This window comes from Nycticebus coucang, chromosome 14 (genome assembly GCF_027406575.1).
Source record: "Nycticebus coucang isolate mNycCou1 chromosome 14, mNycCou1.pri, whole genome shotgun sequence".
Lineage (NCBI taxonomy): Eukaryota > Metazoa > Chordata > Mammalia > Primates > Lorisidae > Nycticebus > Nycticebus coucang.
Window position 1 is genome coordinate 12909876 of NC_069793.1, and position 6396 is coordinate 12916271.

A 6396-nucleotide genomic window follows, 5' to 3' on the forward strand; every position below is an offset into this window, starting at 1 on the left:
GGAGCTGGTGTCCTGCCAATAACCTGGGGTTGAGCTATTTCTCGCGGTCACCAGCTAACACTTTCCACCTGTAGTTACTTATCTAAGACGGTGACAAAAAAATGCAGACATATTTTAAAAGATGTTGCCTACGTATTACTTTTTGATGTTGAACTGAATTACAGTAGCAATGTGTAGTATGACATTTGCAGCCCCTCTCGAAGTTGCAGGAGTCAAATATTTATCTTTTGTATAGATTGAGCATTACAATTTTAATACAGTTTTTTCCTTTTTTAAAATATGTATGTACACATTTTTTGGTACCATCTTTGTGTAAGGCACCCCAAGAAACAAGAGGCCCCACAGTCAACAACGAAGTTAGAGAACTGGAGGGTGGGTGGGGGCATAGATGTCAAAAATGACATTTGGGTATAGCTTAAAAGCCTTACCTAGGTTCCCCATCTAACACACACAGTGGGCATCTCTGAACCTTTAGCGCCCCCTAAAGGCTCAAACATTCATAATTTGTTTTTTGTTTTTTTTAAAAGGGAGCCTGGTCCACAGAAGATGTTTATTTGATGTAACAAAACAATACAGTTAGTGTTAGATCCAACCACAAAGAGAAAAAGGAATGAAAAATTTGTGCAATGTACATAGAAAAACAAGATGTTTACTGTGACAACTATATATTCTAAAATAATGCTTCTACAATTACTCAATTATTGAAATCTATATGAAAAAAGATGTTAATAGCGACAAAGTACATAAAATCAAACATCATATTTTGAGCAAATTAATGTACTAGGCAATTTTGCTAACATTGCATGATTTTTTTTCTTGTTTACAGTCTGCTCAAAATATCTTTATATCAACAGGGTAGGCAGAACATTTAAGCTTAACACCAGTTACACAATATTATCATAAACTTGCACAACTACTCAGGGTATTGTTTTCTTTTGAGCTGCAAAGTGACTAAAGAAACATCAGATGATTTCTCTGAATTGAGAATTTTATCCCAATAAATGTTGCATACCTTCCAGATATATGCATATCTTTCAATATCGTGTCAATGGCTTTACCCATTTAAATAATAAACCACACAGCATTTAAGAATCATTATTATATGATTAACGTCATGTTTCAGGTTTAACAATTTTATAGGCCAAAAAAAAATTTCTTCTTAAAAACTAGTTTTATAAACGCAGAATATATTCCATGAGTAACTGCTGGTATTTTTTAAGAAAATATATTGTGCAATTGTGGCTACCATGTACTGCTGGCAAAGCATTATTATTTATGTAAAATGTGAAAGAACTGAGTAAAAATTTTTCAACTGCCTATAATCATGATGAGAGGTTACTGCCTTCTTTAAAAAATTATATTGGCATCTTATTAAAAATAATTCAAAAAGGGACAAAGTCCCTAGCCAAAAATAAATAAAAAGGTGCATTTTAAAAACGATGCTACTGCAATGCAATAGAACTGTGAAAATGAGCTGTGATCTGGAACATACTAAGAAAGAGCATTAATGTAAATTAAGTAGAAAGGGATCAAATTCAAACTAACCAAGTTTGTGCAGTATTGTATCCAGGCTTCTAAAATTAGATATAGAAAATATAAATAGACTGCTTTAGGTAATGAGCCACCAGTGTCCAAAAAAGGAATGAAATTATGAAAAAGCTCAGTTAACTTGATCCAAAGCTCTGAGTAATTCTCCCCCCTGCAGTAGGTTTCTGCTGCCTTGTACAGGAGCATTAACTTCACAATCGTAACTGGTCAGCTGCGGTAATCCACTCTCATGCAGTGATGGCCCCAGCAGTCTACATGCTAGATCAGAGGGTATTAAAATAATTGTCTTTTGCTCCATTCCATTCTGTTCACTAGATCTGCATCCTTTTACACGCTTGAGAAAGTGGTGTAGGAGTTGCTCGATCATCTGGCTGCTGTAATAATGTTCCAATTCCTACTGCTTGAAAAAGTGAACCATCATGTTCCATTTTTCGCTTTCTCTGAGCATTCTGCAAAGCTAGTATCTTTAGGTTTAGTTCTTCCTTCGTGATGGTAGTTCTTTGACTCAAAGCAACAGATAACGCGTTAGGGCTTCTTGGATGCGACTTTTCTGTCCTGGGACTCCTTTTCCTGCTCTGGTAGGGGAGGCTGTCCGACTTGGAGCATCACTATATGGCGATGTTGGGGCACTAGTCGTCTCTTTATGTACGTGGTGGGGAGGAGATGGAGATACAATCAGTATTTTAATGTCGTCCACACCATCTTTTGCCACTGGTTTTAATTCATCAGTGGTGGCGGTGTTAGTGGTGGCATTAAGAGTAGGTTCTTCTGTGTGAGTCTGCTGGAATTCCGTAGTGGTGCCTTAGAGGGCTTGAGGAACCACTTTCTAAAGGTGACAACTGATCGAAGGAACGTAACTGGAAGTCATTATCCATTGGGATATAGGGGGCTAACATCTCCAGGTCTAAGTCAGTGTCCTGAGTAGAAAATGGATTCTTTGCTTCTGTGTCTTCAGCAAAAAGTTTTTCTACCAATTCCAACTTGAATTCATTGACGATGTCACTATCCACATAAAAACAATATTCGCTGGGACTGGTAGACTCAGGGGAACTCTGTCTAGTGCTTCCATCAGAAGGACTGAGTGGCTGATCCTGAATCTGGGGCATGGTGAGAGACAGCTCCAGCGACTCTGGGTTTGGTTCTAATTTTAATGCAACTTCTTGATTGAGTGCAGGGTCAGCACTACTTTGAAGTGGCTTTGGAGTTTCAGAGGCAGGTAGTGGAGACATTGCCAAATTTTAAATTCTGTAATTTTTCATTGGGTGAGGGAAGCATTACATGATTATACAATGGAACTTTCTCAAGTTGTTGGTCATCAGTTTCTGTGTCATTGCTGCCAAAATCTAAAGATATGACTGTCTCCAGCTGCTGGGGCCAGCAAAGTTAAAGCATCAGGTTCCTTTTTAAGTTTATCAAAGAGACTACTTGTATCCTCTGATTCAACTTTGGTGAACAGCTGAGTCATTTTCATATCTGAAGATTCAACTGGTTTGAGGACGCATTCTGTTTGTTGAAGGGAGAAAGTCAAGTCGTGCTGAATAATACCACTCACAACATAATTTACACAAACAATGCATTGTGGTTGAAAGTTCTTGGTGTTATAGATGACGGTTGCTTGAGTTTCAACCCAAACGTATCCACCTCTTTTGGCAAGCATCCTGTACTGTCCTGTGGTGACCTGTCCCTTAGTAAACATATCATGATGAATTTTGGTTAGATGATCAGAATACAAAGCATGATAATATTCATAAATTGAGCAACCCAAAAGTTCTTCTGGCTCATATCCCATCAATTCAGTGATTCTTTCATCACAGTAAGAAAATTTCATGTCCAGGCTGTGTCGACGGAGAAAAGTCTTGCTATCTAAAGGAATTTCAATATTGGATGGGTGAGGAATGGGTTCACAGATCAGCACCAAGCATGTCATGGGCGGCTTCTTATACCCACATTGAGACTGGTTCTTATCGGGGTGGTACACATGAATATGGCCTGTGCAGTGAAGCACCTTCCATGTTGCAGACTTTATGTTCATAGTTCTCCCTCTACTAGTTAAAGTACACTTCATTCTGAGAAAAAAGCTTCGCTGTGTGTTTTGCTCTTTACCTTTTTTCACAGGGCCACTCCTGTGAGTGAGCACCTCTCTCATCTCCTCGTGGTCACACGGATGAGTAAAATCAAACACACTGCGTCCAGTCAGCTCAAACTGAGTTAATCCCATGTATTTGTTCACATTGTCAGAAATGTAAATCATGTCTCCATCATCCGTGAAAACCATAACAAAACCATCCAGGGCTTTCAGATAAAAGCAATTCATCTGTGCCTTCATTTCATCTTCAACATCCAAATCACCAGCATCCAGAAGTTTCCTCACATGCAAATAGCTGATGGTGAGCCTCCTGACAGAAGCCTTATCAAGATGTGAGCTCACATGGTGAGGAAGAGGCAACTGGTGAGCCAGCTCCTAAAAGACTTCAGACTCTTTACTTCGCCGCCATCTGGCTGCATCTCTAGACTTGACTTTACGACGTTCAGAACTTACCCATCTCCAGGCCACCGCGCAAATCCCCCAAAGAACAAAGGCACAGCCGCCCGCGCCGGGGCGACCACCGCAGGACCAGCCGGCGCCCAGCACGCGAGCCTCGGCGGGGAATGTGGGCCCCGCGCCCGCAGGGAGCCGGGCCCGGAGCTCGGGGTCCGCCGCCGCCGCCGCGCCCTCGATGGAAGCGGAGAGAAACATTCGTAATTTGAATGACATTTACAGTCCACCATGTGCACCTACTTGAACATCATAACTGGAGATGCATGATAGTCAGGAAAGCAAGAGAGAAAGTACAGGTTATATTAAGTCTTCTTTTTCTCCAATCACTTGCACTCAGAGCTTGCAGGAATAATGGGAAGGAACATTAAACTTTGATATGAAACTGAAGTTTTCATGGAACTTAATTTTATTATAGGCGGAAAAGGCCAAAGATGCTGTGATGGTGTGGGAAAAGGAAGATTTTATATAACAGAGCTGAGTTTAGTTATTACAACATATACACAACTATTTAATTATTGTGTCCTCATAGAGCTTAAACTGTGCAAATGTAGATTAACGGTCCCACAGACATGTAATTGAGCTGCATAAAAAACCCAGCTCACAACAAGCCAAAGGTCCTCGCTTGTACCCTCAGGCTCTTCAGCCTTACTCTGTCATTGCAGAAGCATTTCTGAGCAAAGAGAACATCGGCCACTATCAAGTCTTATTTTTATAACTCAAGGTAAATCAGAGATTAACTCAGTTTTAGAGCTTCTAAGAGGAAAAACTATGATTTTTCACCTCTTCTCAGTAGGTCATCAGTTTCAGAATTGTGGTATATTCACAGAAGAATTTAATTGTTCCTATAATACCCTTGAGACTGGGCAGGTTAGAAATAATGCAAATAAGGAAAGCCCAAGAGAAGGTATTTTGTTTACTGACAAAATCCTTCTAGCTATACTCTTTGCTGAGTCTACTCTTCAAATCAGCTGTACCAAGTAGGTCTTTATTAAGCATAGTACAAAGTTGGTGTGTAAGGGGTGGTAGTTAATACTGACTCACTTGTTTTTTAGATAAATCTGACTTTTAAGAGCTATCACTGATATTGGCACAATAACATTCGACCCATTCATCTAAGGATTACTAGCATCTCTTGATATTTATGTATTTAATTCATGACAGATTTGAAAACTCAGATTCTGGGAACAACAAAACACACTGTCTTCTGAATGGACAATAATACTGTGAACTACCAGTGAAGTCTAAACTTGCAGATTCATTTTATTAATAAAATACATTGAGTCATCTTTATTCCAAAACATTATGTGACATATGTCATATCTACTCACATGGATGAATAGAACACTGTCAATCAGACTGGCCCAAGGGCTCTATGTCCACATATTTACTTTTACCAGAAACACGTGGCAGCCAGGAATATGTTGGATAACCTTATCCTCTGGTCAGACTTACCTGTGAATAGAGCAAGTTATTGAGAAGATACCAACAGCACGTAAATGCAATGGCTTATATGTGACTGAAGTTTCAACATGAATGCCCCAAAAATGGTCCTGAAGAGAGAAAAAGTACAGATATCTTAGTTAAGTCTTACAGTTTAAAAAGAACTTGAAAGTTAGAGTTAAAAAATCGATAGCTATTGTTATTTTACATTAAGAACTCTAAGGACAGCAGAGGGAAGGAACGTAACATTCATGTGATAGTTCCTGACATTTTATTATTTGACCTGGGCAAAGACAACTATGGGTCACGTTTCAGAAAGAAAGAGGAAAGAGAGGAGAGGAAGGGCAGAGACCAGGAGGAAGGAGAGTATTTGGGGGGATCCAATCTAATGTGCATAATGCAATGATGTTTAGACCAGAGTATAAATGTTTTCACCAAAACAAATGAGACGGTTATGATACTCGGTTAGATGTGAGCGTTCCACATTGTATATCAAATCAGCACATTGTACTCCATAAATGCGTTAATGTGCACAGTTACGATTTAATAAAGAATTTTTAAAAGGGGTCTACTTTTGGCAAACCTAGATTACAGATGTGAACGCCAACTAAATGTTTCACACTGTCACAGCACATTCCACCTTCTCTACTTGTAAAACAGAGATATGTAACCCAGGGGTCAGCAAACTGACATTGGCAAAGACTATTTTAGTCTGAGCAGACTGTACGATCTCTTTAAAACACAGGCAGACCATGTTTTATTGTCTATTGTGCTTCCCAGGCACTGCCTGTGTTTACAAGGTAAAGGTTTGCAGCAATCCTAAGTGGCAAGTTAAGTGCCATTTTTCCCAACAGCACGTTCTCAGACCC

General features: G+C 39.5%; 1 pseudogene across 1 annotated transcript; it reads right to left on the minus strand.

Annotated features, from left to right (window-relative positions):
- Positions 1 to 672: 672 nt before the first annotated feature.
- Positions 673 to 4032, minus strand: LOC128565788 (hypoxia-inducible factor 1-alpha-like; annotated as a pseudogene). The gene has a single exon (XR_008374338.1). The product of XR_008374338.1 is annotated as a hypoxia-inducible factor 1-alpha-like (transcript).
- Between the last annotated feature and the right edge of the window lie 2364 nt (positions 4033 to 6396).